Below are 25,227 nucleotides of genomic sequence, written 5' to 3' on the forward strand. Positions count from 1 at the left end.
TTTTATCTAACAAGAGAGATTGAGATCAGTTACATGTAGCATAACTTTTATATTTCGAGCAATATTTAATTCTGGATAGGCAACATGTATAGGTTTGGCATATTTATATGACATTAACAGTACGATTAACAATTTAAATCTACCAAAGTCAGTCGCACTGTATAAATTTTAAAATTTTTGCACAATTAAACATGAATTATTTTACCAAATAATATATCTGTAAAGTATAAAAAAATATTTAAAATGTTTTGTTTTTTAAACGTTTTCGTTTAAAATATTTTATTAATGAAAAGAATTAAACTCCTGTTGACCAATCTTATCAAACACTGAGACACGCTTTGACGAAGTCAATTTTTGCGTGAATAAATTAGAACCGGGTCGTTTTCAACCTTAAATATGTTCGCTTCTTCGATAAATTTTAATCTACTCAACCATGTGTTTGCTTTCTCTCTGCATAGTATGATACAAAAATTACCATAACATGTCCACGATAACGTCGACAACTTTTTTAATAAAAGTAAAATAAAAAATATACGCATCATATCTCGTCCGTTGTAAAAGTTTCTATATATATTACGAAAATGCATTCGAGCAGAAAGATAGAGCCTTCTTATAAAACAAAATAAACGTAAGATAAATGGAACGAAAGTTATCTTTTCTCATACGCGAAAACACGAGGGTGGCCTTAATCTTCAAACAACGCTAGCTGTTCTACTTCAAACACCTCCTTGTTTTCAGTATTAATTGTAAATAACATAAAATAGCTACGATACGTGTAACAATGCAAAATAACGTACGATAGTGTCAAAAGTCGTATAGCCGCAATTAGTTACAAAATATGGATGACATAGAGATAGGAGCAATTTAAGCGCAAGTACAGCTATACTATATATCGAGAATTTATGCAACGCGTCGTGTTATACGAAGCTCACAGCAATGTTTCATAAATCTTCAATTCAGACCAGAGTTTCATGTTAAACGAGGTATTAAACAAACGCCGCGTGAATTTCAAGTTTATATAAGACCACGATGCATTATACGGAGTATTCAAAGTGATGTTACGTGAAGTTTATATATTTAAACCTCGTTACGTGTACATAATCACTATCTATATACCAATCTGTTCGAAGAAGTCGATTGCTACCTTTCTACGTAATTATGCATTATTTTATCTATTTGATATTGAGAAAAAAGGGCACAGAAATGATCACGTTTATTTTTAATCGTCATTTTGTACATATCTAGCGTTGACATATTGCATTTTCAATTATACAATATATTTTAAAATTCACAGTCAATATTTTTGTAGCAATTTCTCGTTTCCACTACGTTGTGATCTCTAATATATTAAATAAATTATGTCGTATTCGTTTATACCTACCATTTTTTACCGATATATAAAGCATTTATTAATATCAAATAATAAATGAAATATCCAGCAATTAAGAATTTTCGCAGCACTTGAGTAAAAAACTTTCCAATAATTCCAATTTCTATGAATACGTAAATAAAATACGGTTTCTCTAAAACGGTTTAAGAACTGCTACTTTCGCGTCAACATTGCAGAATTCTGTATTCTGAATGCAAAAAATAAAACCCGAAGAGCTAATTGAAAGCTCATCAAGGTTTTGTGTAATCCGCTTAAATCTCTTATAAAGGACTCAAAAGTTTCCTCAAACTGTTGTTTGCTCTGACTTGCTTCCATCGTGTGTTGTTTTTACTCGTGATTTTCATTTTCTCTCGAAACCTGAACTCAGTTTCATCGACCAATATCGATGTGTACCTTATTCCACCTACTACGAACGAAGCGCGATTTATTTTACAATAAAAATTTTTTATAAATAAACCTGAAGTGATTAAAAGTTTTACTTTGCGGATTGAAGTTTGAACACGGAACGCTTTAAGTTTTTTTATTTCAAGGCGAGTTTCCTCATAGAGTGAATTCTTCAAATTAGACCCATAAGAGAAAGAGGTCAAGGGAGAAATCTGGCGAGCTAAGGAAACTATTAAAACGACCGAGCATATTTTGTTATTAAACTATTAAAATACCTGTTTTTCTCTCATTCTTTCAAAAATATGCACGAAGATCATACTAATAAGGATTAATAAAATTAGCATTTTGATAATTTTGATATAAAAAACAAATTAAGTTACATTTATGTAAATAACGTAAGGCTAATAATATAATAATATAATTTAATAATGTAGTAATAAAATATAATAATCATAATTAAATTCTAATCTTGCATCTATTCAGTACATTGTAAATTATTCAGTACATTTAAACTTTACTTTCCACTATTCAATAATTAATAGTTTGCTTTAAGTATAAAGATATCATTTAATATACAAACACGAATGAGTTGCGCTTTAATACATCTGAATGCTCGTGGACGTGTTAATTACTAACAGGTCACGCCAGCGATATTATATGCCAGTAGCTTAATAATGTTCTGCCCGCATGAATGAAAATGATAATTACGAATTCGCAATGAGCACGATGTTGCATTAAGAGAACAAGGCGGCATTTCTAATTAATCACGCGGTTGGTTTCATCTAACGGCTAACAAGCATTCTGCAATCTGACGTGCGTCGCCTAGCTGCTTCTGTCTTTGTGCGCCGATTTGTATCCCCAGATGGAATTTCGAGCGGTGAATTAACGCCATTAATTATCTTATGCGAAAAGCCACGCTTTCAAAGCAGTTATTAACGATGGAACATTCACCGAGCCTACATAATAGCGGATTATAAAATAACTATTCGTAATGACTTTAATGAAGATTACTATGATATGTATTCGAGCATATATCATTTATAATTGTGTTTTCATATTGTTTTCAAGATTAAATCTATGCAATATAGAATATTATCACTCTCAGATGTATTAAAGATTAATGTCAAATTTCTATGTATTACATGCCTTATAAATAAAATAAATTTTCAAAATCTTCCAAGTTTTAATAATTTTCAGTTATAAATCCTATACACGAATTTGTTATTTAATTATATTATTTAATTACTAATTTATATGATACATATTAATGGATTTAGAAAAAATTAATTTATGAAGTTTATTTAGAACATAAAAATTGTGTAATAGCCAAAAGACTACACTGAAAAAGGGTTTTGGTTATAATAACCAAGGCTTGGTGAAATAGCTTAACTAAAGGATTTAGTGATAATGACAAAATATTTGGTTAATGTTAACCAAATTATTTCGTCATAATCGCTAAATCCTTTAATTTAAGCTATTTCACCAAGCCTTGGTTATTATAACTAAAACCTTTTTTCAGTGTATCCAAAGAGAATCCAAAGTTATAGTTATTGCATCTTTCAGTAATAATATAATTATTTATTATATTACACTATATGTATGAGTATTTGTTACATTATCCTATGTCGTCAAATTTAACTATTATTTTTTTTACCTATAATCTCTTGCAAAATGCTTACGTGCTTTTGAGCTTTACTTTACAGTTACATTACTGTTACTTACTGTTACATTATAGTGTTGAACAAGAAATCCGGTCTGAAAAAGTTGAATGTGCGTCGCGCTCATAATCGACACTAGCCACGTTTCTCCGCTAAACGTGGAATCTTTCTTCCATTATGGATTGCACTTTCTCAGAATCGAACACGTTGCATGACTCGTGAAGAATTTCAATTAAATACGTACATATTTTCAAAAAAGCCAGATTTATTTTTAAATGAAAAAAGATTTATTCGACAAAGTACTTTCATATATGCATGTTTAAATTTATTATCTTTTGACGTAGAACTACGTCTTTGTCGACAGTAAATAGGGAGTAACATTGGGAGCACAGATGCAACGAAAACATGTCACACTTTGAACGTTTATATCTTCGAAACTAATAATCGTAAAGTAATGATTAATACGTCATTAGATAGCTTATACAGTCCCATTCCCTCTTGAAAGTTTCAAAAGTTTCAAAAAGCTTCCTAAATGAGGAAGCCAAATAATTATAAGCAAATAATTATGGTCAGGTCTCAACCACTTTCAATTTTGGCAATTTAATATCAATTATTGGGAGCTTTTTTAATTCCATTATATTCTTCAGTTTTTTCTACCCCTATTTTATATATAATACTTTAAGATTCGGTTGATTAGCTTTGTTAGGCTTCTATGTATGTACGTATTCCTAGCAAATTTTAGCTTATGTAACTCAAGAACTAATCAACCAAATTTTAAAGAATTATATATGAAATAGGAGTAGAAAAGATTGAAGAACATAATAAAATTAGAAAAAAATTGCCAATATAATAAAAATCAAACGGGCACAGTAATAATTGTGCCGCAACCAACAACGTAGAACTATACGTCTAATGTCACTAGTTCATGTTAAAGTATTCAGCGAAAGACAGTTGACGTAGCCCTACGTCAACTATCCTTCGCTGAATATTTGAACATGAACTAGTGACAGTAAACGTGGTTCTACGTTGTTGGTTGCGACACAGTTGTTACTGTTTGCTAACATTTCTCTCATTAAACTATCATTAAGCTTCCGCGCTCGGTATTTTTTATATCACTCTTCCTTCTTTTTCTTTTTCTCTCCCTATCTTAAAATTATATGTATATTTATATATTATATATATATATAATTTAATAAAGTATTTTAACTTAATACAAATTTGCATTGAACAAGAACTTATTAATAGGTAATAGTACTTATTATTTCAAATTATTCTCGTTTAATTGTGAAACTTTATCAAATAAGATTTCACTATCGACTCCGATCAATTTAATTAGCCCGTGACATAATGCATCCCCGCAAAATTACGGTTTAAATAGAACCATCCATTAAGAGAGGCCTCTTCGATCCGACCTCGGGGTGACATTTAATGACGACATAATTGATTTGTGTTACGATGGCTTATCAGACGTGCTTCGATAGTGAGGTAGAACGATCCAGAGATTAGGTATAAAAGCACTCTCTTGGATCACTTTCTCGTGCATTCTCGCGTAAATGGAACCCGCATCGTTGAATTGCTCTCAGATTGTTTTATGAACAAACAAGTGATTTTGTTCTACGAACAAACACTTTACATACCTCGCCAATGTGATCGTGCATTTCGTATTTTAATGATATCGTGTTCCTTCTTGCGTGTGCCAAATTTTATGATAAAAGTAACATTACGCGAACAAATAGAGAATTTGTGAATTAATGTAATAACACTTCATCAGTTTATTGATGTGTCGCATAATTCTGTTTAAATACAGGAAAATTACAGCAATTCTCCATTTAATCTACTGGTTTCTGTTAGATTAATAGTCATTATTGGGTAATTTGTAATTTAATCTATCTATACACGCATGTAATTCTTGATTATATTTGCAAATAGATATGAATCCAGCCAATACGCTAACAAGGTAATCCTTATTAAGAATGCATTACATATTAATCATTGTTTACCCATTCTAATGCAATTGTTACCGTAAAATTATACGTTGGTGTACAATTACTTGTGACAAATGGAGTTTTGTTTCATAACGCAACACTGACAATAATTCCAACCTTTGGAATTACGATATTATCTGCTTGATGAAATTAGGTCTCTTCGCGAAAAATTAACACAATTCAATTGTGACGTTTACATAATTCCCAAACGCCACGTCGCAGGTCATGAAAGTCACGCTAATGAAGAAATTACGAGCCGATAATTACACGTGTCCGTCGGAATCAATAGCACCCATGCATGTACCTCGGATATTTGCTACTATGCACAAGATATCGGTTAGCCACGTGCATTTATGTAAGCTATCGTGTATATTGCAAATCATTTTATCTCGCGAAAAACGAGATACGGCAGTATTATTTATTCCGATATTCTCTCTCAAATTTTGTTGCTGACAAAAACAAAAATATGCCGATGCGATTTACAACGTTCAGCTACACTCCATGTGAATATTTTCCTAATCGGCTTTGTTATTTCTCACCTGTCATTGTGCAACATGCGTGGCAAATGTGTCATTCACACACCGCATCCTCTATCGATGACACATGAAACATTAATTTTGCGTTTTTGATAATGTCATTTTTAACGATCTCGAAAAAAAGTTTTCTCATTTTTTTTGTCCATTGCATCATGTGTGAATGATATAAGAAAATAAAAGCATATAAAATCGTAATATTAATATAAATGTCTGACGGTGATATATCAAGATAAAAAAAGCCATCATAAAATTATTAAAAATTACTAATAATTAAACGCTTCTAATATAAAATTATGATACTTAAAAGTGGAGTTATTTAATATTTAATTTTTGTTTGTGTTCTCAATCCAGAGTAATTGACATATAGATGCGCCTTTTAAATTCAAAAATAATATAAAATTACGAAATCAATATAAGTAATAAAATCTACAGTAATTTATTCACATATTTTTTATTTTATTATAACGACAATACTTTCTCATTAATATCAAATTTGTAATATGTGAGAAAGAAGATAATAATACGTTCTACAGAGGAATTTTACGTATCCTACGTAGTAGACTTATATCATGTTCTATAAATTATCACCAATATCCTCTTAAGTTTGACACACTTACTCCTAAATTGCAATTGAACTAAGTTCAACAGAGTAATATCATAACCGAAAGTGAAGCAGTCGATCTATTTCATTAACTAAATGAATACTTCCTTCTTACTCCCGTGAGTTCGTTATTGCGAGATTAATTTTTTGTCGTAATTTTGACATCACATTAAGAGACAATTCTAAAGTCATTAACTACATCGAGAGGATCATAATCGACGAACTCGCACCTCTTTATAATACTTTTTTCTCCAGTTTGATGGCATTCTTAGCGAGACTTGCAGGTTCTTTAGAAGATTGAAAATATCGACAAATTGTATTACACGGCCCTTCATGTTTTGCAATATCCATATATTTCAGCAATTTTCTTTCTTCTAACAGTCAATCATCTTAAACTGATGATAGTTAAGAAAAAAAATTACGGAAATATTAAAATAGAAAGACCTAGATATAACTATAATATAAGAAGTTTTCGTATAATATTAAATAACTTCTCTAACTTTCTCGCGTATGAAATTTATGGAAAAATATCGTATATGAAATTGATATTCCAAAAAAAATGACTGACATAAAAATATTAAGAATCTTTAAATTATCAATTTGCACGATGTTCCTGAAATAAAATTATCCAATTAAAAATATAAATTATATAAGTTGAAATAAGATTATCCAATTTGGGTCACTCGCAATTAGAGAAGATTGTAGATCTTGTCCGCCAACTACACGCTTACATTTTTTAAGAATTCTTTGGTATTTGAATTATACATAAACAGCTCGGAGACAATTCGCCGAGATAAAAGAATAATACTTTCTTACATTGTCAGAAAGTTTCTCCGCTAGAGATATTTTTCCATAAATTTCTCGTGACGTGTGTGATCTATGTTCTAAAATGAATCCATTTAAATAACTTTGTTCTCGCAAAACTTTCGTATTCTAAACAGGTCGCGATACTTGTGATTCGAGAAGGTGCACTTAATATTCGATATGAAATTCCCGAGAAACGGCTCTTAAATAGAATTTCAAACAGCACGGACGAATTAATTTCAAAGCCGATTATATCGCAAAATCGTATTGCCATGTTGTTGTCGAATTCAGCTAACGATATTAAAGGCTTTCGTCATTTTCTGGATCATTAATTGCCGTTATAGAAGCCATTAAAGCTCATAATAAAAGCCGACGATAATCATAGCTAAACCGATTTACGACTATTCTATTAAAATGCAACGTGTTAATGCGTCAGATACATTAATCTATGCAAATATGTGATTAATTGCTTATATTTATGCATTATTGAAGCATTGCTTATGTAATGCAGATTAGAAAATTTTGCAAGAATTGTAACGAAACGATTACACAAGAACATTATAAAATAAAACAATTTTCAATTTGCTTTTAGCAAATTTTAAGTTAAGTTAATTTAAGTTAAGTTAATATTGCATTGCATAATTCATTTTATTCATTTATTAAAACTAATATTAATCAATTGTTTAAATTCTTCAACTCAATGACAGAGATTTTGTAGTGCTGTCGCTTTATACATATATCGCTCGCAAGTTAATCCAGTAGTTGCGGCGTACCGACGACCAAATAACATAAAATAATGACACTGTTTAGTACCAATGCTACGGTCAATTATCGGCAAATTATCAATGACCGCATGCGAGATGTAAAACCAACCACACATAATCACCATTATGCGTAGCCCTATATCTGGATTTCACGTGCTATGAATTTAAACTTCACAGAAATAACGAAATTTTAGTATAGCACAAGCTTAGACACTTTCTCGTAAGAAAATAAATTAGAAAAAATAATCCTCGATAAAAATGTCGAAATTCTCTTTGAAAAAACGGTAAACTTTTCCATCAAGACCTATCAACACATAAATAAATTTTCACTATGACTCACGTTTACGTCTAAACATCCCACAAAAAAAAAACTGTAAATTTAAAAAGTTTTTAGTGCAAAATATAACAAACAATATTGCGTGAAATATTATTTTATACGCTTATGTTTCGCTCTAGTTTTTACCCGAAACTCATGACTATAAGATTCTGTGAGCGCCGCGTGAAACAGGCGCGTAAAATTCCTCTACAATTTTCAGCCATGATAAACAAAATATCTCAACGTTCCGGAAATAGTGTAGTGACGCCAGAAATGCCAAGAATTTGCAGGATTATCGCTTCCATGCGTAAGCATAGTCTTCGTTATTAATCGTTCGTTTCTGTAACACCTCGCTGTTTGTTTGAATAAAATTTTCAACGCGTTCAGAGAATATCTCTCAAAGCGACGAATTAACACAACGTATGAGTCGCCATTAAAATTTTTTCATACAAGCTAAAAGTATATTGAAAAAAAAAATTGCTGATAAATTATAAGAGCTATAGTCATCCGTTGAGAGAGTAATATTTTTTTGTAAAAAAATTGTTGTTAAACTGACATTTGGCCAAATTAACAAAACACTTCGTAATTACCATATAATAGATATATCTCTGATTTCACGTAACTAAACGAGAAGTAAATTCTAATTAGGACGTAAATTAGAACGAGGCTTTCCTTTGCGGTTACTCTTGATTATCAATTTCAAGCTATTCGCAATATAATGATCGTTAATGCGGAAATTGTTAATATTAGATGTAATGTATTGCAATTAATTGAATTCAGTTGCTAAATAGTTTGCAATTTCGTGATCATCGCTATTAGGTGGATATTAAAGTATCCTTCACACATACACTTTTTTTTAACTTCTTGTGGTATGTTAAGTATCATATTTATTGTAAACTCAATTATTTTTAATATTTTAAAGAAAAGAACAATAAGAAAAAATTGTTTATCTAAATTTAATGATATCAATAAATATTTTAATTGCGAAATTGCAAAGGGTTACCGATAATTATGTCAATTAGAATGAAACGCCGTTCTCTCATTAAGTAAGTTCGTCTCTACTAGACAGAAGTTTTGGAATGCAACTGTTTCTCGGAAATCACTATAATTACGCTTTATTGCATTCCGTTGATCAATTTTGAAAATACGAATAATGCGTCATTGCAAACTATGAGCGTGTTCAAGACGCTATTTAATTAGACCAAATGCCTACTGTTAAAATTCAACAATAATTAATTTTCTAAAAATAATTTATATTAATAATCGCAAAAATATATAACGGATTTGTAATTATATTATTTCTCATCTTGCTACACGCGATTTTTGTCTTTATATATGAAACTACGTAATTTTTCTATCGCACGTGACCATACTTACAATCATTCTTAAGCCGGTTCTATAATACGTCGCAAACGATAGCAACTGCTAGTTGAAAAGTGTTATTTCTGATTGCCGACTGCCAGTTACTGTCGCCAAAAAAGTTAAAAGTTCACCAACTCTCTTTTGACAACCGCAATTTACAAGCGCAACATGGAAATAACACTTTTCAACTAGCAGTTGCCATCGTTTTGCGACGTATTGTAGAACCGGCTTTATACGATCGCCTACAATCACCTACAATCACTTACGATTGCTTACAATCACACTTAGAGCATTTCTAACTATAAATCTCTTGAATCAATTTTCTGCACTTACTTCGCAGAGAAACAAAAAACGAAGCGTACAAAAGACTGGAACATATTGATCAATAGGGTACGTGCGAAATAAAACGAATGCGCTGAGCTCGCAATCACATCCTACAATTTGGTGGAGACTTCCGTAAAACCCCATTTTTCAAACGACATGCACGTGCGCAACTTTATACGACAATCTTCTATCTGCTTAGTGTCAAGGAAGGAAATAATTTTACGAAGATAGTTTAAAAAGAATGTTGGAAAAATATTTTTTGCGTTTTTCTAAAATCGATATTATCTCGCAACATCTTGATGTTTACCTTCCCATAATACTTCATAATACTAAAAGATAATGAAAAATTCTCTTTCAGAAAATTCTAGCTCTAAGAAAAGCTCTGAGAAAGCTCTGGCTCTAAAATTCTGAATTTTCATGAAATTCTTTGTATTTAATAATAATAATATGTCGATATAAAGTGATTTCGTAATGACAAGCTGTAATATAGTTCGGCGCATTTTATCTGACATGTACCATGTTGATCGATATTCCCGTCCTTCGTTTCTAACGTTTCGCTTCTCGCCTCTCCGCAAGGAGATTTCAAAAAACCGTTTATAAAATTTTGGTCAATATGGTTGGTATAGGATTATGGAGTGCAAACATAATAGAAGTAAACGTGCACTTCTTGAAGCAATATCGGACGGAAATATTTTTCCTCGTTGCATATAAGAGGCATCGCAAAAATTCATATCACAAAAATTGGGTGCTCCAAATGTTGTTGAAATGTTTCTCACAGTAAAATCTCCCGCGTTTACTAAACGAAATCACGATCTGCTCATCTCGAGATATATAATAGCCGGTGCTGAAGCGTTTCTGGATTCCAGCCAAAATTATTTCGAGAATTATTACTAATAAAGCACGTTTCGTTCCACTGAAACGATATCCTTCGTTTTATTGTAGATTTTGATTGTCGCGTTTTGTAAATCAAGGAAAACGATATATCTTTATTAAATAAATACGCAAAATCATGTTTGTTACTAATTCTTGTGAAATTATTTCTGCAGCTTATTTAATAAAAACTTTTATCACGGCAAATAATTCTCATTATTACATGGAGAGACGATGAGAATAAGAACTCATTAAGCTATTTTATACATGTTATAAATGTTTTAATATTGACATATCTCACAATAACTCAATTAAATATGAACAATTATTTCTACATAATATAAGTCGACTAAAGAACAGACGCGTACGCCTCTCTGTCAATTAAATTAAGATTTCTTAAAAGAGCTATATTAACGGTAGATGAATTATCCCCTTTACCATAATTCCTAAAGACAAATTTTAATATAAATTTTGTAGAAATGCAAAAATAATATCTATTATTAATATCTATCATTATGAAAGAATATGATTTATATTTTAATACTAAATATCCTTGCTTTTATCTAAAATAATTTTAAAAAAACTTTTATTTTCGCATACCTTGGCATGTAAAATTATATCGTTAAGTAAAACAGTTTGAGTGAAAAATCTGGGTGAGATATCTTGTTCTATATCAAGGAAATCATCCATTCTGTACTACTCACGCTAACTGACGGTGGAAATGATAGACAGGATATGATTGACAGAATAATATGTGTTCTATCGCAACGAAGTATTCGTATCTATCAATTTTAGCTCGGTAAATAACGCCCAACAATTTCGCATCTCAAGTAAAATTACAAGCATGAAATGTCTCTGTCAGTCATAATATATTAACATAAATTCATGAGAAGTATTTATATCTCTTTTTTAGATAAGATTATTATGTTGAAGAGATTTAAACTTAATTAACTCAAGCTCTGCTAAAACAATTTACAATTTCTATATAAAATAATTTTAATTCATTAAAATCCAAAGATCAACAGCAAGAGCAAAAGATACTCAATTAAATTTTTCTTTCTAATATAAAGTGCGTAGTTTAATATTACTAATAAAATAAAACTCGATTTAAATTACAGAAACACGAGTTTGAAACCTTCAGGTAACGGGATCGTACTGCCGAGCTCCACTGCAAATGGCATTACGTTAAATAATTTAGTCGCTATTATCCTGGAACGGGCATTAACTTTGTGCGACAGCTTTTTTCCCAAGCCTGGTTACAATTATAAAAGCGTCGCTAATACGATCTATTCTATTGCAGGCAGCGTGTGACGGTATACCGTCTTTGCAATTTGTGTCTACGCATTTAGCTCATTAGTGGCGTTAACACTACCAATCCTCGTCTACAAGGCAGTTAACAGGGGACGGTAATCATGCGCTTCGATGATTCGCGCAAAGGTGGATATGCACGAGAATTCGTGTTACATACATAGACATTGTAAAGCATACACAGGTATACACATATATACGTGGACAGGTGTACAAACGTCATGCGTAGGCCCTTGGAGATATACGAAAGCTCTGAAGTGCGCTTCATGCGCGCCTTATTCCCGCCCCACAGAATATTTGTGTCCGCTATAGAGAGGACTATGTCAAACTACCGTACCGAGATTTATACATACGCATTCAGATCTGAGCTAACGGGGTCCGGCATAGAGGTCCCATAATTAATACGTGCGCTTCTCTTTGGCTCTCTCTGTCTCTTTCGTTTCGGCTTTGATCCTTCATCGAAAGGCAAATCGCATTCGACGGCCTAGTTCGTGTCACATTACAAGCTACACAACTCTCACGTAGCGTGTAACACTGGGCTTCATTTTGGGATTTTTGGAATGACTGTAATTAGCGGACGCAATAACGCGTTTCTGCGTTCGCAGTGTTCGCACCGTGGCATACAGAAGCGCTTTTGCGATTTGCGTTAACCGACAGCACGAAACATTGGTTACATAACGCGACTAAAGAGATTCAATTGTGGAATGTAGATGATGTTTGTTTCATAGCGGCCTTTTATTTTTCCTTCTATTTGTTAACCTTCGATTTGTTAAAAGGTATTCTTTCTATTACGCATATAAAATTGTGCGCAATAAATATTTTTAAATTCTTATTTTCAACGAATATGCGAGATACTAAAAAACCCTGCTTTAATAATTTAATTAAAAATTATAACATGTACATTTTTTTATTATTTAATTTTATTATAATATGATATAAAAGGATAGAATTAAAATAATGATATAAAAGAAGACTCAAATGAATGGATTCCGGAATTGTACTCATGCATATATATATAGAAACTAGTCTGCAGTAATGTACAATAAAAGAATGTCGAAAAAATTAATTCGAAAATTAGTTCACCGAAATGTGATATATAGGCCAAGCTTTTAATAATTTCTATTAAATATTAAAAAATAAAAATTTTTTAAATAAATAAAAATCCCAGATGTCAAAAACTTATATTTAATTGCGGAATTATCATTAACTTAGACGACTGAAAAATCTAAACGCAAGATTGAAAATAAATATTTGTTTGTTACAGTATTGCTGCGTTTCTGTTATAGAGAAATTGATATGGAAAATTTATAACGTTGATTGCACATTTCTAACCCACTGTTCAGATCAATCAGACGTTTTGGTCTACTTTTTGCTAACTTTATTTTATTCAGTTTTTCAATTATTTCAATCATGCTTGTGCTTCCTACAAAAACATTTTTTTTTAATGCAATTTTGTTTCTTTACCTCTTTGAATGAAAGAAAGCTTTCCTTTATACAACATATTTTTCATCGTAAAAAAACCAAGGGTCTATTGAAAAGATCAATTTTATTCGAATATACGATTCTAATTCACCAACGTACTCTACTGTTACGTAGTAAAAATAGCGTGAAGGACCATTCTTCCATAGCGAAAACAAAAATGGTTTAATGGCTACATCGTGTAAATATTGGATAATGTAAAAATATACATACTAGCGAATGGGCTGCACCTACTCTACAAATGAATATGATCACGCATTCTCGATGATGCCATGCGTGTTTTCCCTGCAACTAATCTGCACATGAAGGCAATTCCATTGCAGTTATCCAATTACATTAATACGATTGTCATTCGTTCATTTCTCATTTATTTTACTATAAAATAAAAATTAACTTTCGAAGAGAACTAACTTTTTCCTTGAAAAATTTTACAATCTTTACCTGCTTTCCTTCTTCGTACTATACATTATGCAATACTTCACGGTTCTCTTATGAACTTTTTCGCGAATAAACTTTTGGTCTGCAGTTATGAAAAATTGATGCAAATACGAGTTACGAATATACGAAATACGCGGATAAAGATTGCATGAATATAGAACTCCTATATTATGTTCTTATTTTTCTTGACCTCACGACAGTTTGCCATTTAAATTTATAAATAATATATTTTCTTTAATCCCATCTCTATATTCATTTCCAAATATATACTATAATAGCAATGAAAATCCCCCTTAAGTCCGTTTTCGAACGACCATTCGACAAAGTGAATGTAAATTAAATTCTCACATTGTGATCACGAAAAACCTGAAAAGGGTATTACGTCCAAGGAAAAACTTCATTTGCTTTTGTTGACTTACGATACTAAACCAATAATGAGCCGGAGTTGATTAAAAAAAAACCCGAAAGCACGCGATCTTAACAACAAACAACTGTATTTTTATACCTATTTATATCTTTCTTTCAATATAGAATTGTAAAATAATAATCGCAACTTTATCAATAACCCGTTTTATTATTAATAAAAAAGAAAATTTTTTACTCACTAAAACATAGATAAAACTTTTCTCAGTTACCTAAAATTTTTATTTCAAGAAAGCGAAAGAGAGACTGAAAGTTCACAAAATTCCAAGCAAACTAACTTTGTGATAAAAAAATCATAATATATTGCAAGATTAGAATTCATTAGCATGTCTATTCCCTTAAGATAAAAGTTGTACCATTATTTTAATTACCGGTAGACACAAACTCGGCTAGCAGCAAAAAGACAAACTCTCTTCCTTTCGTTATTCTGGCCACGGTATATGAAATTTCACGCTTAATAAGCAATTTTTCTTAGAGAGAGAGAGAGAGAGAGACGATGATAAAGTACTGTAAGACTTACTTGATAAATATTGTAGGACTTAATCCTGACATAGCACTATGTATATTCTTTCTTTCATCCCTATCTTTTCAAAGAAAGTCGACAAGCTTACCCCATATGAAAAGAAAAAGAGCGTTAATTAAAATTTCTTTTATACTGAAAAAGTTGATATATATTGCAGTTTCTCTCTCATTAAGACTCATTGAGACTCTTTTCGTTCTAATCTAACAGGTACAATATCGAAAGTTAATATTGAAAGATTTTTCGACAAAAAATTTCAAAGCGTGTTTTTTTAAACTGCGGTTATAAATCAGCGGATAAAATCACAATTTATTCTTTTTGCTTCTTAAAGAAATATTGCCAATCTACATAATGCAAAGACAAGAACCACTTAATCAGTGAATTACGATCATTTGTCACAATCCACCTGGTATAAGCGCATGCATTAATTCTCGAAGTGTCGCGACCACTCGCTCGTATATTTAGTCGGATTCTGTCAAATCGATTTCCCTTTTTCACAGCGGTTAACATATTTTCGCAAGACAGCCATGTAGAATGCAGATTCGCCATTTTCGCAAATATGTAATCTTTTTCATCATCACCGGATCAGAACGACATTTAAACTTTAGCATTTATATAAGTTTCGTATATCCGTTACACCTTTGCAATCTTCAGCGTTAGAGATAATGTTGTTTTACATGTACATTGCATAACATGCTATCCAGCCGATACAATCAGTGATTAAATATAGACGGAAATAAAGTTGAACGTGTGTGTCGAGGGAATTTTTCAACGCGAGCGAAACGCGTCGTTTTATAAAACGTTAATTTCAAAGCGCCATCAAAAGACACGCAGGTCACAACGGTACTGAAACTCATTACATGGCAATTGAAGATACGCTAGTGCAACAGATAAAATGACGTTTATGAAGAATTCCGGAAAGACGCCGCGCCGGTCTGACACGAACGGCTGCATTGTGTCGCGTATTCTAAGCTCTTGCGCAAGCACGGATTACTTCGCAAATAAAACCTCGTAACTTACAAAAGGTACAATGAAGTTCTCAATCCTGTGTCGGCGCGAATATGAATGTAACATATCCGTACTAGATCAATAAAAAAAAATGTGTATGTAGAAGAATGTAAAAACAGATATAAACTAAAATCTAAAAAAAAAAGTTTACAGTTTTAGATATAATTCGAACTTACAATCAAACTAACTTTATTCGTAAAATAATAACTGTAATAATTAAGATAATATGATAATTATTATTATAATCACATGTATGTATAAAACGTGTTTTTCTGCTACACGTTGACATTACCCGAAAATGAAGATACCACGATTTTTCTTCATTTTCATGCATATGAGTCAACACTACCCCAACTATGCAAGACATGTTATACACAGCATTACTTTCGACTGCGTAGGAAGCAAGAGACGACCTTGTCGTGAAAGAAGCACGACATACCAAGCGCACAAGACATATTCTCCTTTTATAAGCGGCGCGCAACAGCAATAAAGTTCCACATTAATAAGCGGCAGTGAATGTCAAGTAAATTATTCTCTCTCCAACACCTCCGCCAAGTTTTGAAAGAATGTACATGAGTTTCATATGCTGCATGTAGTTAAAAGGGATTTTATCTTCGTCGCGTGATGAAGATACTTATAGAGTAAGAAAAGTATAAAATTTTTACATTCCGTGGCACGATACATTTAATTTTTAACTATTCCAATTGTATTAAGTATTATTGCACTCTAAAGTATCTTATAAAATATCATAAAATACCTGGAATTTTATTAAATACCAGCTTTATCCTTTTTAATATAAAAGCAAATAACGAAATATAAAATCAATATCGTTTTCCAAACTGTTAACATAAATTATAACACCATTTATTTATCGAAGTCAAAAGCGCCCGCCATATATATTAATTATAGTTATCAATACCTATCCACCATATTTAACTACAAATAATCGAATAAAATTATTCACATAAATAAAACATCAGTTCAACACATGCATATTATTCACCGTGTTTGTCATAAATTTATAATTTTTATAATTTTTATAAATACTTTCAGATAAATTATAAATTAATATAAATTATAGATCGCGTAAATTAATACACGTCTGTGCAAATAGCAAAAAAGTAATATCTAAAGTCATCGAGAACGATATATTTGACGTATCAAATTGTGATACTCGAAAAGCAATAAAATTTAAACAAATAACCCAAGGGACGGACGAAGGTTCGATAACGACTGTCTGGCGAGGGCAATGACTTTTCGTACCTACATTCGCGATTCATTCATATCTGTCACAACCGGTGGTTGCCTGTCAAACTTTGCATGACGGCGAATGATTTTAACGAGCTATATACAATTCTTCGTACTGAAACGTCCAATTTGCGATCGTCGACATCTATTTGACGTACTTTTTGATCGATCCTACGCAACTATTTTTAATAACTGGCGAAGGGCTCAGGGTAACCCTGCTCGTTATTAAGTTAACGTAACAAGAGCGCCCTTTCTTTTTCGCAGAACAATGCAAATCATTCTTGTTCTATCGCAGTATTTCACAAATAAAAATATCTCTCTCTCTCTCTCTCTCTCCTCTCGGAGAGAAAGAATTCTCTCTCTCTCTCTCTCTCTCTCTCTCTCTCTCTCTCTCTCTCTCTCTCTCTCTCTCTCTCTATCTCTCTCTCTCTCTCTCTCTCTCTCTCTCTCTCTCTCTCTCTCTCTCTCTCTCTCTCTCTCTCTCTCTCTCTCTCTCTCTCTCTTGTGGAATTAACACATACATTTTTAAAACAAAACAGAAGATTTAAATAAAAACTCTTTCTCCTGCAATCTATTGTTAGAGGTATACGTATGTATTATAGAGTCATCATAGTTAGAAAGAAGTTTAACTCTTCCTTTCTTAGAGAAAAATACATTGTTACAGTTACCATAGCTAGTAAACATAATATTTTATTACATTTATTATAGAGCTAGACGTTATAATTGATACGCAACAGCAACACTTATCTTTTTTTTAATCTTGAAAATTAGTTCGTTTTTACGCGTATATGAATGTAAATTTTTACTTTAATATAAATATGACAGATTTTCTCTTTTAAACAGATTTTTAAAAACATGTATTTAAAAAAATACGTATTTTATACCTTTTTTAAAGATGTGAGCGTTGAAAATAGAATGTCAATATATAAACATCTGCTCTTTCAACGTACAGAAGTACCTACTTCAAAATATGCTCTTTAAAGGCATACGTATACTACATCGTTCGTCAACTGCACCCTAATTTGTCGACTAGTGCCTTGGCGAAGCCTCACCCTGTTCCCGATAAAAATAACTTTTTATTACGAAGGAAGAATAGATCGAGACTAACTTCTCCATGTTCTTAAATATCTCATAAGCATAAATATTAAAATATGTTCATCTTTAGCGAAAGCTTTATGAGTCTAATATATGTCAATTAATATTAATAATAATAAATGGTATTAATGTGTGTGTGTATTTTACTAATGTACCATTTTACTAATGTATAACTTTATACATCAGTTGTCTACTAATTTTTAATTTTATAATTAACTTTAGCAAAATTAAGAAGAATTAGTAAAATATGAAACAATTATGTCTAATTGTTCATTAAACTATTTGTTGTATTGTTAAAAATTTCCATGTATTTTAATTACATTTAAAATTATGTTATTTGTTTTTGTGCAAGAACTGACCTAACTTCAAGCTGTCATATCGCGTTATTATACCTCAAAACTTAATCCAGAATGTCGGCTACAAAGTACAAAGCAAGGATTTTATTTATAAACCCGAGTATATATGTTGCTTGTCGCGGTTCATAGCCGCGCGAGATGAATGTAACATAATTTAAGTACTGCAGAATGTGCATGTAGATTCGAAACGATACGGCACGGAATATGTGCGCGAATATTGTATCTTGTTATGCACGCGATGCTACTAACGGTGATACGCAATACAAACATCACGCAGCAGCATTGTTACATATGAGGATTTGGCTGTATGCAATGTAATTTGGACAAGGACCGTACGTCTTGCGTTTGGAATGAGGGCCTGCTGACAACGGGAGAACGGTGAGAGTAACTATTAATCCTTCCGGATCGAGATAAATCCCCAATGGTATTCTGATCGCGCGCTTGGGCTTGGAACCGAATCCATTTAGCTTATGTCTGTCACATTCATTAATTGACGTAAACGAGATAGCTATTACTTTCATGCGTAATTATACGCAGTATTCAAATTTTTCCCAAATTCATGCTTACATGCTTTGCATAACGAAATTTCGTAATTATTTCGAATACAATTTTTCAAATGTCATATTTTATCGTAAAATTGTTTAATATTTGAAATGTTCTATCAAGCACTAAATTAAAGTTTCACATAAAATGCAAATAATTGGAAAATAAAATATGAATAACAACGAGACTGTTTAAAATTTAACTCACAAGAACACTGACTATCTTATCACTTATACATTATTTTCAATATTTTATTATACTATCTAGTGCGTTAATGAAGTATTATTGCATTATTTTGGAAGCTATATCTGCATTTTAGAATTTCAAAATAACAGAATAACTTAAAAGCTTTAGGCTTTTGACCAAGAGATAATCAAACTTTCGATTAACTCCAACCTTCATTTATCAGCTTGAATCTCAGATGTTAAGATGCTTCATCTAACCATCAATTGAGAGAAGCGCGTTCACCGTGATCGCACCGCGAAAAAAAAACAAGAAAATATCGTTTAACTTTAAACTACACTTTCAAGATTGCTCCCAGAAAAATTGTTTTTGACAACTTGCGCAATATTCAATTAAACCGCAATGAAGTACCGCCGTAGAAGCGACAGCGCTATCTTGAATTTCCGGAGTTATTAACTTGTGGACAACCGTACTTCCGTTTTGCCGAGACATTTTCATTAACAACGTACATCAAAGGCATTTCCAGTCTTTTCGCGAATACTGTGGCAATGTGCTTCGATGCTGAAAATGTACTTACCGCGGTATGAACAAACAACAAATATTACTAGCTGTTGTTGCACGTAACAGTATACATTATATAGGGTATGAATTTTAAATAACCAAATGTTATTTTCTGTTCAACATAGATGAATAAAAGAGAAGACAAACAGAGTTAAATAATGTTCAGAGAAGTATCCCTCATCTTGCGTAAAGAGAAAAAAAACGCTTTAAAAATGGATGTAATAAAAAAGTAATTCTAGCTATTATACATTATTATAAAAAAACTAATATTTACATACATTTTTTCTCTTGTGACTGATACATATATAATACAGATATAGATATTTCCAGTCGCAAAGCGTAATATTTCGGAAAAGTATGAAACCAACCGCGTAAATACGCGGTCATAAATAAAAAGTATATTCGATTCAAAGTAATATTTTATATTGATGGTTTTTTAACAATCGGACAATAAATGTCGGTATTGCCGGACTGCGTGCAAGCATTGTACTTTTTTTATTTTGTTTTTATTATATATATAAAACCGATTTCAACCCTCTACATTTTATACAATGTGTGAATTTTAATAAAAAATATTCTCCAATGTGTTTATTACGAGCTACTTTCGTAGCCAAGCGTAAATTATCCAAGATTCTTCATTTCGGTATTGCTTTAATTCGCAGCTCAATACTGTGAGTTGGTTTAAATAGAAAACAGCGCGAAGATTCATCTAAACGAATCTGAAAACTCCAGCAACTGCTATTTACATGTTTTGTAATTCTGAATCGATGACCTACGGAGTGATAATGTAATTATTTGATATAATGAAATAATCCTATCTCTATCTCGGGACATCGACTCGACGAGGACCGTTGTTTTTTTGCGAAATAGAGTACTGTTGTTTGCGTTAAATAAAAGTAACACGATCGCAAATTATACTCGTAATCGTTCTCTACTGCAATATAATAACACGTTTACAGCATAAATATCGTATTACCGGCAAATAAATAAAAAGAAAGTGTTAAAATAATACGACATTATACAACAGCCCCTGTTAAACAAGACAGAATTACGAAACGGCTATAATTTCACTAGCACTGTTTATTGGAACACATTGAGTTCTGTTATTCACTTTATCGTGCTCCGTGGAAAACAATTGGCAAAAGGTAGTCTCCTCGATATTACTGTCGTCAATCGATCGAGAAATAAGAAAATAACAGGAAAAGGAAAACAAACTGACATTGATCATCTGTGAAATGGTGACAAGGAAGTTTGCAGATACTAAAACACTGCTCGTAAAAGTTAGAGACGTAATAATGTATAAACCATCCCAAGAATGATTCATACCTTGTCTTTCTCGAGTTCCACCGAAATATTGTCCAGATCACAGATAATCCCCAAGGATCATCTTAAAAAATAAAAAAAGTGTACTATCCCACATATGTGCCTGCAAAAAATAAAAAAACCGACATTTCTTTCTTTGGAAAAGATATGTAGCTAATCGACAAGAAGCTGGCGATAATTAATATAAGTAAATGTTTAATTATAACTTATTTTAATTTACAATTATTGTGATTGCACGTTATAAAGTTTCAATTTTCTTTTTCTTTTTTGAGTTTCTATTTTCTTGTGTATATATATTTGTTCATAATTATTATATTATTACAATTTATTTAATACGCACAAGGTTTATTGAATATGATAGACACCTCAATAAAAATTACAATAACATGTTGATATTGTTGATAATTTTTCTTAGTGACACAATTGTATAATTAAACATTTACTTACATTATATAGAAAAATGTTTCTTCATACCTTCGCGTGTTATTTTTTCACGTATAGAATTAATACCGTCCTTAGTTTAGGACGGCCCAAATATATCACTTACGACAGAAAATTTAATATAACAGAAGATAAGTTTTGAATCCCCGTATTTTTCCTCGAGGACGACCAAAAAGTTAAAGGTGTATATCATTCGTGTCACGTTAGAAAAATAAGAAAGGTCTGATCGAAATGTATCGGAAACAATTCGTGTACAAGCAACGATTTCCATTCCACGTCAAAGTTGTATTCTCGTGACAAATAACTGTTAACACGCTGCGACTATTCTTTTATCACGATTGAGATATTGTCGAAATCCTGTCAGCAAATTTCAGATGTCATATCGATCAACAGAAAGTCATCGAATATACATTCGTCGAGATGATTAAACATTTATGCATGAACTTTGTCTGATCTTTCCATCAAGGATAGTTTATGTAAGTACTCTATTTTGAATGGAAAATATGTTTTGTACGAAATCATATATTTCAGAGCAAGATATCTCCCGCAGATTACATATAGGATACAAAGTTACAATAAAATATTGAAAATATAATAATGTACTTTATGAAATACTTCTAGGAAAAATATAAGAACGAAAAGAAAGAGAGCGAGAAAGAGAGAGGAAGAGAGAAATACAATAATAGAAGCTTTTACTTTCCTAACTCAAAAATTGGATGTAATTTTAAATTTTGTTTATAACAGAGTTACTTTTTAGGAGAGTACCATCTCTTATAATACGATACTCTTTTATAATACAATAATTCATTAATATTATTACGCCGTATGTAGTAATTTGTTTATGCATTATACAATATTATTCAATTGTATCATCTTACAATTAGACTTAAAAAATATAATAACTCCTATCAGAAAATTGTACTTTCAGCCTTTCGCTCTCACCTTTTTCTCAGATATATTTCACAAAGTGTATTATTGCATCTCCAATGTTTTCCAACTCTAATCTAATAAAGTTACGTGTGTCGAATTTCCTCCAGTTATATTCTACAGATTTCAGATTTCAGAAGTATATTATGCTTATCAATTCATGTTGTTTTGTTAAAATACGTATTAATAATTGGCATTGCGTTCAATAGAGTACAACATGAGAAGTTAATGATTTATTCTAGATATATAATAATAATGCACGCAGGAGCCGATGCGTAACTCTAATATTGATACAAACAGAATTCACGCACCGTAAAATAACGATTTCCCTTGGGCATTTAAACCCATTTAAATAATTATTATTGCGCAGTGGATACTCCATTAAATGTCTCATGTGCAGACAAAGTTATATTTCAGATTTAAGGCTGACTGTCTCACATGTGATTCTAAATGCTTTCGTGAATCAAACAACGCAACATTATATGAGACGTGCAATGATATAACGTCCGAAAGCTTTAGCTTCAAAACGTTTTTTCAAACCGAATAATCCGCGATTGAAAATAAAATATAGAATCATACAAATCTGTACGGAAGCTTCTAATGCGATACCATTAAGAAAAGGCATGCTCTTGCTCGCCCTAATGTAAAACACGTTCTCCGCGCTCAACTCAGTGTAATGGCTTTCCAGTGTTAAGTATATAATATGCATGAGGCCGTAAAAAACTTCAAGAAGAAACAGAAATGTAGTAATAAGGTCAAAAAAGGCGAAAAAGTAGCCAAAAAAAGGAATAATTTATTCAAACTCTTAAAAATCAATGAGTTCATATCCAGATACTGAGAGGATAAAATAGTAATCTCTATAAGAATTCAATATCCTTTCTATGTGTTAAAAGAATTATTTTGCCATAAAATGTTTGTAAAGTAAATTAAGAATTAAATCTAAAAAACAATGTAAAATTCTAACGTTTAAATTTGCACAATTCTTAATATTAATTAAATAATAATGAAATATATTAAAATTATAATAAATTCAATAAAAAGAGTAAGAATAGGTTTTGCGTAATAAAAACTTTAGGTATATATAACTAGCAAAATTATTGATTACTTTTCTCCGCCTTGTTTCGTAACGTTACACTTAAACGAGCCCCTCTTACTAAAACGAGCAACTTTGCGCTGGTCACTATAACCCCCTATCCACTTTAGCCCCTATCGCCCTTTACGGATTACTATGGAAACGCGATCTAAGGTACTATTCCATCGTGTCTATGTATAACGGGGAAAATTGAATTCATTGAAATTATACCAGTTTCTGCACGGATCGACTTTGAACGACGAGTTTCGAACGGAAATACGAAGCGCACGTTTTCAATCGAACACGAATTGCTACGCGTTGTTATCTGCGCTCATTGTAAGCCTCACAAGCTCGGAGAGGCGACATACGAATATCTTTAGAGGTTTCTGAGAGACGAAAAGCTCAGCACGGCATGTATTAATACCAGAAATTAACGCCGAGATGGTGTTACAAATTGTTTCACACATGCAAAATGATTCTCGCTGTCACGTGTATTAGGAGATATTGCGCAATGCCTGCACTTTGCAACGGAGAATACAGAATAATAAGAAGGGAGATTCATCACTGAGCTCCATTAAACACGACCGCAGTACAATGTTACTATAACGCAAGGAAATATAGAAATTTTTATAATGCGAGATTATAAAATATTATTTAGTTTTTCTTTCTTCAAAAATCTCCGAAGAAATTGAAAAAAACAATTATTTGTATTTTTACATAAATAGTAATAAATAAACATTCGTTTTTAACCCCATTATTCTAAAAATATTTAAGAGAAGAGAATATTTAATTAAAAGAATTGCAACTAGCCAGATATCTACGCTTTTTCGCGATTATCCTCCATTTAAAATGTTTAATGTTAAATTCGGACATTTAATCTCATATTTTATGTAGCTATATGTAATATGAGAATTGCGTTTGCGTATTAATGTGAGATACATATCAGAGAACATTTAGCATCAAATCTGTGATGACAATACGGAACTGAGTGTATTCATGAAACATTCCCCTATCTACGACCGCAGTATTTTCGTACATCATCACCATGCGTTTAGAGCGCCCCAATTTTCAGGCAAATTACTCGATTAATTAACTGAACATACCAATCAATTGATCACTTCCACTGAACCGATTGCTCCGATTTACTAACGCTAATCCACATTTGTAGGTGCTAATTACGTTCGCTATTCAAAGATACCGAAGCGCGTACGTGGATTCCATTCGCGAAAGGGCCGTTCTATTAACACGAGACAAACGACGAATGCAGTTGCGAGAAAAAGCAATTCTCACTGATGCGGAGATTACATT

At 31.7% G+C, this 25,227-nt stretch overlaps 1 long non-coding RNA gene across 1 annotated transcript in view; it reads right to left on the reverse strand.

Moving 5' to 3' along the window:
- Nucleotides 1–25,227, reverse strand: part of LOC139812403 (uncharacterized) — a 339,231-nt gene that overhangs the window by 278,975 nt on the left and 35,029 nt on the right. The gene's annotated exons all lie outside the window — the stretch shown is intronic.

The sequence above is a fragment of the Temnothorax longispinosus genome, chromosome 4, assembly GCF_030848805.1.
Source record: "Temnothorax longispinosus isolate EJ_2023e chromosome 4, Tlon_JGU_v1, whole genome shotgun sequence".
NCBI classification, from domain to species: Eukaryota; Metazoa; Arthropoda; class Insecta; order Hymenoptera; family Formicidae; genus Temnothorax; species Temnothorax longispinosus.